The sequence below is a fragment of the Sitophilus oryzae genome, unplaced genomic scaffold (assembly GCF_002938485.1).
Source record: "Sitophilus oryzae breed Bouriz unplaced genomic scaffold, Soryzae_2.0 scaffold_1581_pilon_pilon, whole genome shotgun sequence".
Taxonomy (NCBI): domain Eukaryota; kingdom Metazoa; phylum Arthropoda; class Insecta; order Coleoptera; family Curculionidae; genus Sitophilus; species Sitophilus oryzae.
Window position 1 is genome coordinate 107,359 of NW_022146260.1, and position 13,712 is coordinate 121,070.

The following is a 13,712-nucleotide window of genomic DNA, read 5'->3' on the forward strand; positions in this document are numbered from 1 at the left end:
TATTTTTTTAAATATTCTTTCAAAAAATTTGCTAATTTAGGTGTATAATAACAGTTTCAGTAAGTAATTAATAAAATTTTAAAAATAAATAAAATAACACAAAGCTTCTAGAATTGTTTATTTTTTTTGTAGAAAATTAGAATATTCTTATGATTGAAGGTAACAAATATTAAAAATTACATTATTCATTGAATCCGTAAGCAAGTGTGATGGGGATTGTCTATATTCATTATTATACCGTTTGATCGCAAAAAAATGACGTCCAGTTGGCTTGTAAATGACGATCGACGACATTCCCCATATAAATTTACATATAAAATGACAGCGATCTTCATTTCATAGCCATCGCTGACGCCGTCTTTTTTCGATGTCATTTTGTATAGTTTTTATGTAATTTTATATGTAGAATTATATGGGGAATGTAATCGATCGTAATTTACAAGCCAACTGGACGTCGTTTTTTTTTCGATTAAACGGTATAATAATGAATCTAGCCAATTCTCTCCACACTTGCTTACGGATTCAATATTCAATTAATAATGTAATTTTTAATATTCAGTTGTGAAATTGTCATTTCCAAACAAACAAGACGCCGTTTTTTTCGATCATACAGTATATATGTATATACACGTTTAAAACATATGTTATTACATTATTTTTTATTTAATTATACATTATACACACGTTAATAAATAAATAATTGTCTTGATAATCAGTCCACTGTGACTGTTAAATAAATTTTGCATTGTCGACTTAGATATTCTAATATTATAAAGGTGAGACTATAAAATACAAGATTGTATATGCATTACTCAAAAATGAACGATATATTAGTTTACTTTTTAATAAATATTTTGTATCGTCTAGGCAAAGGTCTAGGTACAAGCTAATTTCTGATGCTACGCCATTGGAGAATTTCGAGTGGTGACAAGTGGCCTCACTTTCAGCGGCCGTGTTACCTGTCCCCTCTCTTTCCTTGTCTAAGCTGTCATCACTTGATCTCAACGTGTTTTCGGAATACGGCCAGCGTTGCCATTGTTAATGATAAAGTCCTGAAATCTTACTATTTTTTTATTTGTGTACATAATTAATCTTTTTGAATTAATTAATCTAGGTATATTTTATCCTTACCTTATAATACCGTATGATCGAAAAAAAAACGGCGTCCAGTTGGCTTGGAAATGACGATCGATGACATTTCCCATATAATTTTACATATAAAATGACAGCGATCTTCATTTCATAGTCATGGTTGACGCCGTTTTTATTCGATCATACAATAGCTTTTTTCGTTTTCCTGTTATTACCGATTCTGAACCGTCCTAGAACTGTGATGCGTATGCGCAGAAGGAAATATGAAGACATTATTTAATTTGCGCATGCGCTGCAGATTTCTAGGACGGTTCAGAATCGGTAACAACAGGAAAACGAAAAAAGCTAATATTACTTAAAGAAAGAACTAATTTTCAGAACTAAGAACTAAATATTATTAAAACTTAAAATAGATGCAGGTTGTTAGCGTTTAATAAAAAATATTTAGAAAATTAAAACTCTGTAATAGAAAATTAAATAATATTTTATCGCAAATATAATATATTAGCGACGCTAATAAGTTGTGTTATCTTTAAATGTAATATGTTTTTTTATGTAAACTATGATTCTTTAACATACAGTTACATAGTTTTAATCATCTGCATTCTTAGTTTTAATCATCTGCTGATGCACTGCAGAAGTAAAGTGTTTTGGGGTATTGTGGTAAATTAGTGTTTTATTTTGCTGTTGTAACACCCCGGTTCCAACCCTCAACTCTAATTATGTTATTTGCTTTTTGGTTTGTTTTAACTCTTATGATAACAGCTGATAAATATTCGAAATTTTCTTAAAATTGTTTTATTTATAATTGCTTTCAACAATACCCGACAGATATCAGAGACGATACAGGTTTTCCTCTCTTTTTCCATGGAATACTTTTAATTTATTATTCTTTGTTTATCTAGATTTCTCAGAGCACTATGAACGAACTCAGCGTGTATGTTTGAAATAATCGTTGAGTTGGCTTAAAAATGATGATTGATGACATTTCCTATATAATTTTACTTTCAAAATTATGATATATGTATCTTCATTTCTAAGCCATCTATGACGCCATTTTTTTCAGTTTTGTTATAATTAATTTTGTCTCTTGATCTACTTGTAACATTATTCTTTTAATTTTATTAATTTATTGTGGTGAAATTAATTTCTGTTGTATATTTGATATTGATATTAAAGTTCATATTTTTAAAAATGGTGTATTTTTGTGTTTTTATCTATGTCATAATTAAAAATAAATGAAGAAATAAATTTTTTTATCTTTTTAAACTTCCCGCCATGCGTGACAATTTAGTCCGTAGTTCCTACAAGCGAAATTGGGGGCGCTAGTAGCAGTAGACTTGTCAACAGAGTCAAATTTAAACGTCAATTTCACTTTCCAATATTTAGCAAGGCGCTCGCACTTCTTCTTGTGTATGTGTTTTGTGATAGTTCCCTTGTGCTACCTTCTCGGCCGAGTAGGAGAAGTTTACTACACCTCTTCCCCAGAAAGATGGTAGGTTTGAGGGTTGTATAAGGTTATACTCATAAAATAATTAACTAGAAAGAAGTGTCAACTCTGTGTTAAATCGTGGAAACACGATACGCCACCGAAAGCCTTCGTTGTCGTCTGGAGAACTAATTTTCCAATTGACAGGTTGACATGATAAGGACATGATGGCTTAATTTTCATTTCCGTTTCCGGTTATTCAATGGCGGGCCCTCTTTCAGTTCAAATGTATTTTGTATTTTTTCTTTTCATAAATAAAACCAAAAAATAATTTATTCACATATATTTATTTGAAGTATGGAACAACGTGACTAAATAAACATAAAAATATAGAGGATTGTATTGTTTCAATACCAATTAGTTAATTATATGTACTTTTAACGTAAATTAGTTAAGGTATAAGCATGACTTACAGTAATTTGTAAATAAACACACGTATTCGCAGACTTCAAGGACAGAAAACGGACACAGGGACATGAAAACGGGAGCCTTATACAAAAACCTGAAAACAGAAAAACAAATTTTTTTATACTAAAATTAACAATCTAAAAATATCAATAGGTATAAAATATAAATATACTGTTTAAAAAAGCGTCCATTATTCCCAAAGAGACCTGGCTTATAAATCAAAAAGAAGCAAAAAGAGACTTTTAGTCGGATAACATAATCAGATTATCAGTCCGATTTATTGCATTATTGACAATAAATCGCACATATTGGAGATAAATGATGTTGGCTATAGTTAAAAATGATCTTACCTTGCTGTAAATTGTTTCCATTTTCAAAAAAATCGCCGATCAAAGAGATTATAACACCATTTTCTTGCATCTAAAAAATGTACAAACAGTGTTTATTTACTACCTATTTTTCATATACATGGGACATACCTACTATTGCAGAAACGTCATTTTCTCCAGGATTCTTCATGTGATATATATATTATATACTTTATTACCTTTATATTTATAAATTTCAGTCGAAATATTAAATTGAACCACTGCCGTTCTTTAAAAGATCAGCCTCGGGGCGGACTTTTGTTTACTTCATCAGCTGTACATACTTAGATATTGGGTTAGATTCCGTTTCATATTTTGTCGGTTGATTTTTGGTTTTATTTATTATTGTAGTGCAAAAAACTAATTATTTTGGTGTTTAAGTGACATAAACTACTACCAGATATATGGTCACTCTCGGTTTCGCATAAAAAAATAGAAAAATTGAAAAATTACACGTTGTGTAAGTGATTTAACCTAAAAGTGCCCACACATTTTTTACTTATCGTGGTTTTTGTGTGTGTTTTTTAAGACTCTAACAATTCATCAATAAAGCTTAAGTGGAGAGGATACATTAAAATACGCAACCAACCGTCATTGAACCGTTCAATCAGATCAAAGGAGTAATCGTCGTAGATCGTGCGTTATCGGTAATGTTCGGTGCCTGGAGAAAATTGACAATTGACAAGAGAATTAATTGTTTATTATTTATTATTTTTGACTTTTTAGTTCGTTTAATTTAATAATTACTAAAACCAGTAGTTCGAAAGATATATTTAAAAATAAAAGATAAAATTCCAAAAAATTAATTATCTATTAACGTGGATTTGGACGACAATAGGTAAGAACACTAAATTATTTCTATATTCGATATAAACTTGTTTATTAGGTTTTTAGTTTGTGATGTTTCATGTGATGATCATTTTCATGTTCATCGTCTTTGAATTGACATGAGGATATCTATGGAAAAGTAACTAATCTGAAAGTAAGCCAACATATCGTTTGTCCTTTGTGTGCTAAAGAAAAGATTTTCTTTTCGCATCGTGAGGAAGTATTACATCAATTAAAAAATGTTAGGAAGTTGATTACTTGTCATGGAAAAGTATACCAATGGAAATTATTTGTTAAAGAAGTATAATTCTAAGGGTAAATTTTATTATAATTAGTAACCTGTCTATTTTTTATATGTAGATGTTTCAGGTTTTAAGAATAAATTGGTTGAACCCAAAATCTGGAGGAAGTACCTATATCCATACACAGAATATGCCCATTAAGAATACTAGTCCAAATTTGCTTTAATGGTAGGCAATTATTCAATACAAATTAACTTTTTAAGTGACTGAAATATTAAATAGTTTAGAATATGGTATAACAATGTAAAAAAATACTATTTTCAGGAACGATTAGGGCCCGATATATTTGAAACTCATGTTGGACATAGTATTGAGTTGGGTAGAATATTATTCTACGTTAAGTGAGGATATCAGATACCTATTATTGTACTGTATTTTAATATATACATTAGAATTGTTGGTTTTTTCATATTTGTTTTATATATTATTTTACTTACAAGTTATATAAAGTTAACACTAAAATCTACTTTTTGACTTATATAAGTTAGTCTGTGGTTTAATGCGTGATTACATCCACATTATGATTTCAAGTTTTTAAAATATAAATATTATAACTGGCTTTAAAAACTCCATTAAACTGTTAAAAGTGTAATTTATTTCAAAATAAATATACATATACCTATACCTAGGTATATATTAATATCGAAAAATATATATTAATATCGAAAACATTTTTATTTCCTTAACACCAATTTAATCATCACATACATATGTATAAACATTTATTTACGTTATTTCAAATGAAGACCACAGGAAAAACCAGCTTTGTTCATTTTAACTGGAGCCGAGAAAATGCAATTACGAGTGAACTACTCTGGTTTTTCTCCTGTAGGGCAAAATAACTAAGCTGTAATATCTCTGGGACTAAGCATATTATTATTGCTTTCTTTGATGGTGCCTCGAATAATGCTAACACTTGCCTATAAAATTGTCTCGCTATCAATTTCTATGAAAATGTAACATATTATCTGGTTTTTTCCGTGTAGTCTTCAAATGATCTAAAAATTCAGCAGGAATGATCCATTATGCAGCAAACACACTGATGTTGAATCATGGGAAGCTTTTTTGTGGGCATTTCACAAATAAAATTAAATGTCTGATCAAAAACTGAAAATGCAAAACAGATAGTAAGCTTTATAAATACATACATATACTATATATAAGTCTGTCCAACGAGAAGATCCTTGACAGTGATAGATGTGTCTGTCATTTTAATTTCAAAGTAGTTTATTTTATTTTACAAAGAAATAAGTTGGTACAACTGGAACGCATAGCAGGAAATATTTAAAATTTGATTGACAAGATGACAAGTGATTACTTCAAAATTGTATAAAACTGAAAAAATGTAATCGAGTTATTTTATTTAATAAAAACGGTATGTGTTAATACAAAACAAACAAGAACAAGGCACTACATACCAAAAAAATATAAAAAATAACTATTATTTACTTTCAAGCTTTATGAAACTACCCGCATTTATGATTATATTTATCAATATAACTTATGTACAAATACAAATTTGTAATATTCCACAGGTATAAATAAAACAACATAGGTAAATACAACAACTATTTTATTAATAATAACACCTACCAAATTTTATACCTTAAAGGTGGATTAATTACCTTTAATCTTAATTTTTTTAAACCAGTACCTTTTGACATTATTTTTCTGCACCAGTACTAAAATCCATTATTTACCTATCGTGTGATGTCGATATTTTACAGCTACTCCAGTTTTTAGTATGTGTTTAGTTTGATCCTTATATACGAAATGCACTTATCTACGACGAAATGGTATACAAACTTTATCGATGGCAACTTCATTGGTGTATAAGACTTTCTGCCTGGGCAGCGTGTATTAACCATAAACTGTGCTCTGGGCCTACAGTTAATTTTCACTCGATTTTTCCTCCACTTGACTTCAAAAGACACAAAACACACGTAATAATACGAATCAAAATGCATGCATCTTCCAAAACGCAGGGTAGGGTCTTGTCCACTTTAGGTACATCAAAATTTTAAAATTTTCTATACAGAATTGAGAAGAACACTTATAATGACATTTCTAACGAAAAAAGTGCGGACGTCCATAAACAACCCCAGAATTTTACGGGATTGGGGGGTGCGAAAAGGGGTGCTGGGTGGGGTATTTCAACATTGAATTTTTATTTATTTTGGCCTTCTAAAGTAATAATTTCACTATATTTTCATTATATTATAGTTTATCTTCAAAGCCACACTTGATTGAGGATAGAAAATGTCCAAAATTTTACTGAAAAACACTTTTCTTAACAAAGAAAATTGGAGACCAGATGGAAGATGGAAGTTTGACATTTCATATATCCTTCTTTTCTCTCTTCTATGCAATGAGAGAGACAAATATATTCTCTAAACCTAATCTAACAATTTGAAAATTTTGCAACGTTGCTATCTTTGTATTTTTCGGGTAATTACGGATTTTAAATAAATGACCTATTACGAAAGCTGACAATAAGCAACAGGGAATCAATAAAATTGTGCGAAGATAGAAGTTCCAGCAACAAGTTTATCACCAAGTTCAATGCGATTTGATGTAAACAGTGGTGGTGAAATGCCGATGAGAATGGTTATAAGTTGTGATTGTGTTAGTGTTTTTATTAATGGTTTTGTTGATTTTAAAGGTTCATGGTTTTTCAGTGAAACATTTTGCAACGTTGCCATATCTTGTATTTTTCAGGTAATTACGGATTTTAAATAAATGACCTGGCCAAAAGCTGGGGACAGCTAAATATGTAACCACAAAATTGCACGAAGGAGTTTTAATAGCATTGGTTTACTAGAAGCTAGTGAGCCACTCCACTTTTGCTCTTGCTTCCGCGCATGCTGCATGAGTTATGCCAAAATCGATCAGGTTTTGCATTGCAATCTATAAATACAAAAAACTCACACCAAAGACTAACCTGATGGTGTATTTTGATCGCCGTTACCAACGACTCTAAATAAATAAAAAAATAAAAACAGTTTTAAAAAATAAAACAGCTGTAAAAAATAAAAAAGTTTTATGTCTACCGAGGTTCGATCCACCGTCCGCAAAAAAGTTAAAACCAATGCAATCAAAACTCAGTTACGGCGGACGTTTTTACCATTGTGATCCTCTCTTTCTCAACCTTTAACACAGATCAAAGTATAATATCTATTCTTATCAATCAGCTTAATATCGCTACCGCTATTTTCAAAATTAATAGGAAAGTATAAATAAAACAATATCCGATTTAGCATTGGCAACGTTGTTTTAAAGTTAAACGCAATAATACAACCAGTAAAACACATTCTCTCCCACCATCTGTCATAATACTCGTCGCACACACATTGAAAACTTATCGTAAATTTAACCTAAAATAATAATTTTAAGTATCAATAGTGAAGTGATCTCAAAAAAGTTAAACGAAAATAATCACAACCAGTGAAAACACATTCTCTCCAATCTGTCATAATTATCGCTTTTTGATTGAAAACTTATCGCAAATTTAACCCAAAAAGACAATTTTAAGTATCAATAGTGAAGTGATCTCAAACATTTAGCCGACGATCCGTACTTAAAACGTTAAAATATTAATTGTAGAACATATTAATATCAAATTTACATCAATAACTTCAAGATTGGCGATATACCTAAAAGTGGACCAGACCCTGCAGGCAGAGACATGCACAGAATACTAACGAATAAAGAAGCCCAAAGTTTCCTTGCAATAAATCGGTTCCATTTTTCGTAACGCCATCTCTCGACATAGCTGACATTATAGGTTAGCCAAGGGTGTGGGCCGGGGGAATTTTAATCTTTATTTTAATTATTTTATTCGTTATTTGTAATTTATTTTTAAACATATATGTGAAATAATCACATAATATGTCTTAAAAATACAACGGTTACAAATTGAAACAAAAAGGAATTAAATAATCTGAAAATCTACAAAAGTTTATTGGATAGCAATAAAAATTAGGCTATGCAAATTGGATAAGTATATTAAGTATAACCTCTTTGGTATAAGCCGATGTAAACAAACATTAACAAATCATAACATATCAGATCATAGAACTAAAAAGTACTATTACATAAAAAACAGGTGATACAATACTTAAAATTACTCTTAACATAATATCAAAATTGGTATAACATTAAACAAACATTAACAAATCATAACATATCAGATCATAGAACTAAAAAAGTACTATTACATAAAACAGGTGATACAATACTTAAAATTAATTTTAACATAATATCAAAACCGAAAATCAAACTGCAAACACAAATCACATTCTATCACAACAGAAATTAACACACTTCCGCGGCAAATGTCCAAGAAAGACTGATCATTCTGATTGGCCCTGGTCCAGTCGTAGCTCACGTCCGTATTGTCGGTAAGCAAAATCCCTGTCCAAGTACTTTGACGACCAGCGCCATCATCCGTCATAATTGGAAAACTTTTGCTGGAACTATTTTTAATATTTCACTTACATGGCCCTGGGCCCCTTACAAGTTTCCAAATATGACGGATGATGGCGCTGGATCGTCAAAAATTTTGACAGGGATTTTGCTTTACCATTGCTGACGTGAGCTACGACGTGGATAATCAGGACCAATCAGAATGATCAGTCTTTCTTTGACATTTGCCGTGTAATTAAAGTTAATTTCTAATTGTGATAAGTGTGGTTGTGTTTGCAGTTTGATTTTTTCACTTTTGATATTATGTTAAAATTAATTTGAAGTATTGTATCACCTGTTTTTATGTAATAGTAATTTTTTTTAGTTTAAGGATCTGGGATATGTTATGATTTGTTAATGTTTGTTTCAATGTTAACAAAAGAGGTTATACTTAATATATTTATCAATTTGTATATAGCCTCCACTCCTTTTTATCAATAAACTTTGAAAGAAGGCTTTGGGTTTCTTCCCCACCCCAGTTATTTGCCTTGTTTTTGTTAGAGTTCCCTTGTACAGTGGAATTTGGTTAGACTGTATGTTATGAGGTCAATTCCTTTTGTTTCCTGTTTGTAATTTTATTTATTAAGACATATTATTCGATTGTTTCACATAATATGTTTTAAAAATAAAACTGCAAATAGCGAATAAAAATAACTATGTGAAAAAGTGTATTTTACAAGTCCCGGCCCTGCACCCTTTATTAACCTATAATGTCAGTTGGTGTCAGAGATGCTGTTACGAAAAATGGAAGGGAATTTAAATTTACCCAGGAACTTGGGCTTTTTTCGTTAGTATATTCTATGCCCGCAGGGTGTTGAATTTAACAAAGTTGACACAAAATATAATCTATAATTTGGCAAGACTTTGACAAGCGTCAAAAATGACAAAAATCTAAAGGCGAGTTCATACGCATCGGCGTCCGTTTATCGTTCATCGTTCCGTTAAACCTCGTCAAACCAATAAAATTGAAATACGATCTGTCATTTTTTAAATAAACCAATAAAACTGGTTAAAAACAACAAGACACGACGCATGACGGATTTATATTTAAACCCATCCATAGATAACTTAAAAATTATTAGAAACTTTTTTTAGTAAAATAAATAGATTGGTATGGGACGTCATCTGCTTTTCTTCTGTCATCGTCTGTCGAAATCTTACCTGAGAAAAAAAACAGAGTATAAATAATCATACCTACATCTATTTATGTCGTACAATCCAACCGATATTTTAATATCCTAGCCCAAGTAAATAATCAAAAATGCACTTTTTATATCAAAAGCAGTAATGTTATCAAGGGTTCCAATTAATATCCAGGATTTAAAAAAAAAACACGATCCTAATTCTTATTACTAAATACGTATTGTCTGATAGGCAATTACAAAATATAAATCTGATGTAAATAGAAAAATAAAGTAAAAACTGTAAAAACAGGTAAAAACAACAACAAAAATTCTAACCAAAGATTTAACCGTCATACGACATGAGCATCACGTGATTGCACAATACCCAACGATAGGGTACGGACAAATACGTTTAAATTTACTTGAACGTATTTAACTTTTATTTGAACGTATTTGGGTACGGACCTCTTTCATCTGATTGGACGGTTGGTTGCGTATTTTAATGTATCCTTAAGGGTGCAGCCAGACTATCCTAAAAACGGCGTATCGGCGTAACGGCGTAATGACCTTGAATTGATTTCCAGTAATTCTATTGGCTGAAATTTTTGACAGATGAATTTGACAGATAAAATTTCTGACAGATGAATTTTTCAGCCAATAGAATTACTGGAAATCTATTCAAGGTCGTTACGCCGTTACGCCGATTCGCCGTTTTTAGGATAGTGTGGCTGCACCCTAAGTGGAGTGTGTTTTTGGTGCTATGCCTCATCCATAGACAAACAGAAAAATTAAAAGACTGCCAGAAGACATACGACGCGCAGGCAAATGTACCTGTAGCGCATCGACGCAAGTGCCGAAATACGTCCATCTAGCTATCTGTGTTTCGACACTAGTCCGTTAGTCTTAGCATATTCAGAAAGAACACGCTAACCTCCAGCGTTGCCAATTTGTGGGGAATTTCCCTAATTTTGGGGAATCCGGAGCCGATTGGGAATTTTGTGGGGATTAGCAATAGGCGGCGAAAATAAGGGGAGTTTCAACATTTTATTGCTGATTGAAAATGGCGTAAAATTTTTAGCTTTAAAAACGGAGCGGGACGATACCTATATCTTTCCCAACTTAAAAATTATAATCTGCTTTTTACTTATGCTTCCCTTTGCAAATGCTTCAGTTGAAAGAAAATTTAGTGACCTCAAATTATTTAATGACTACTAGGGAAGGGATTAAAAAACAAGGAGTCAATTTACAGTTTAATCCCTCTAATATGTATAATAAATATTGTATTTTTATTAAAATTATTTTTTTTTGTTAAAATAATCATATGGGGAATTTTTGGTGAATCTGGACATTTTTCTCCCCAAATTGGCGAGTTTAATTTAGATTTTTGGATAGTTTAGAAAATTGACATTGGCAACGCCGCTAACCTCATTTTTTTGTTTGTTGTTTGTTCAAAAACCGGCACACGGCGTAGTACAAACGCTTGATCATTTTTTAAGAAATTTTTGATTGTTAATTTTATTTTTGTGCAAACTAAACAGTTGTTTTTTATTAAAAAATAGCAGACAAAGGTAAGAAAGGTAATGTGCATGCAGAAGTTTTTATTTCACAGGTTATTCTTTCTAGAAATTATTGGGGCTATTCTGTTAAAATATTATCCGGCCAGTCTAGGCCCTGTTGTGAACCAGAAGGTCTGCTAAGTTGGATGTTGGATATAGAATGGAAGGAATATCATGGCCGAGAACAAGGCATAATTGTATGTCCCTTTATGTAGGGGGTAGGTTTGTTTCTAATAGGCAGTAAAACCAAAAATTCTACTGTGAATCTTCATATCCTAGGCCTGTAAAGATAAATAATTCCTGGAGCCATCTCGAGGTATAGTACTCAAGTCGGAGCGAATCAGTTGATAGCACGATGAAAAGAAATAATAGCCATCATAAAACTGTAAATATGTATATAACTAGTACAATGTAGCTATTTAACTGTAAGTACAATGTAGCTAGATATTTAGTAGAATAGGGGTATTATAAATTAATACAAAATACAATAATTGGTCACTCTTTCCATTCCCATTCAATTCTTCCCATTTAATCGTTTTCCCATAAAAAGGAAAATTAAAATTAAGAGTGCCTCTAACCAAAAATAGTGAAATAAATGGAGATAGTCAAATTTTATATTAGCTGATGTAAGACTTTGAATAAAAGGGTGTAAAAGGATTATAAATGCTGTATTTATATCCTTTAGTATCATGATAATATAAAAGAATTGGAGTAGGTATCTCCATTACTTCATATTTTTAATAGAACCTGGACCCTGAATGCAAAATAATGGGAGTATATTCCATTTATACTGTTTTTGGTTAAGGGCACTCTTAGTTTTAATTGCCTTAAAAATAATAAGTATAATAATAATTTAAATCTCCCTGCTCTTTCATAGTTTCGTACCGGTAGCTATAGAGGGCGCTAAAAGCGCAATCTCTCCCAACATTTTACCACGCGATTCACCCACTCTCTAAACTATTAACTTTCTCTATGAAACAACTCTTTGTTGTGTTCCTGGTGGAAGGATAGTTATACAGAGTGACAGTGAAATCGAGGAAAGTGGAAACAGTCATTGAGTGTCATTCTCCTCACAGAATTGTAGCCCGCCCTAGACAAGACAGCGTTGTTCTTGTCTAACTAATATTTAACTGTACAGTGCAATGTAGCTAGATATTTAGTAGAATAGAGTATTATAAATTAATACAAATACAATAATTGGTCATTCTATTCCATTCCCATTCAATTCGATTCCCATTTAATTTCGTTTTCCGGAAGTAAAAATTTTAATATTAAAATTACAGAGTGCCCTTAACCAAATGGTAGTGAAATAAATGGAGAATGAATTAAATTTTATGAAGAATCCTGGAGAGAGCGTTTCTGCAGAAGGTAGTAAGGTATGTCCAATGTAAGACTTTGAATAAAAGGTGAGTAAAGGATTACACTTTCGATGGCCTCATCTTTTGTTGTGTTCCTGGTGGAGGATAGTTATACTAGGCAGCCTAAGGGTATCGAACATAGTGAGGCAGAAAGAGTTTCTGCTTTCCAGCAAAAATAATAGATACCTATTCTTTAAATACCTTAGCAGTGGATTTATCTCCAATTTATGTGCGTTTATCCAATGGTACAATAAATCCGGACTGATAATCTGATTATGTTATCCATTCGCGAAAGTCTCTTTTGCTTCTTTTGATTTATAAGCTGACAGACCTCTTTAGGAATAACGGACGCTTTTTTTAAAACAGTATATTTATGTTTTTTATACCACAATGATATTTTTACATTTATTAATTTTGTCTCAAAAGAATTGCATTTTTCTGTTTCAGGTTTTGTATAGGGCTTTCCCCGTTTTTCATGTTCCTGTGTCCGTTTTCTGTGTCCTTGAAGTCTACGAAGATACGTGTGTTTATTTCTAGATTACTGTAAAGTCAATGCTTGCCTTAACTAATTTACGGTGTTCAAAGAACATATACTTAACTAATTGGTGGCTGAAATTACAATCCTCTATATTTTTATATTTGTTTTGAAAGTCACGTTGTTTCCATATTTCAAATAAATATATGAATAAATGAATTTTTGGTTTTGTTATGATAAAATACAAA

General features: G+C 31.2%; 2 long non-coding RNA genes across 2 annotated transcripts; one reads left to right on the top strand and one right to left on the bottom strand.

Moving 5' to 3' along the window:
- Positions 1–4,084: 4,084 nt before the first annotated feature.
- LOC115879525 lies at positions 4,085–4,894 on the top strand. The gene is made up of 4 exons (XR_004049723.1): positions 4,085–4,195; positions 4,244–4,500; positions 4,555–4,655; positions 4,752–4,894. It is a non-coding gene; the product is annotated as an uncharacterized LOC115879525 (long non-coding RNA).
- A 572-nt stretch (positions 4,895–5,466) lies between these two features.
- LOC115879526 lies at positions 5,467–10,306 on the bottom strand. The gene is made up of 2 exons (XR_004049724.1): positions 10,146–10,306; positions 5,467–5,594 (listed from the first exon to the last, which is right to left on the bottom strand). It is a non-coding gene; the product is annotated as an uncharacterized LOC115879526 (long non-coding RNA).
- Positions 10,307–13,712: the final 3,406 nt, after the last annotated feature.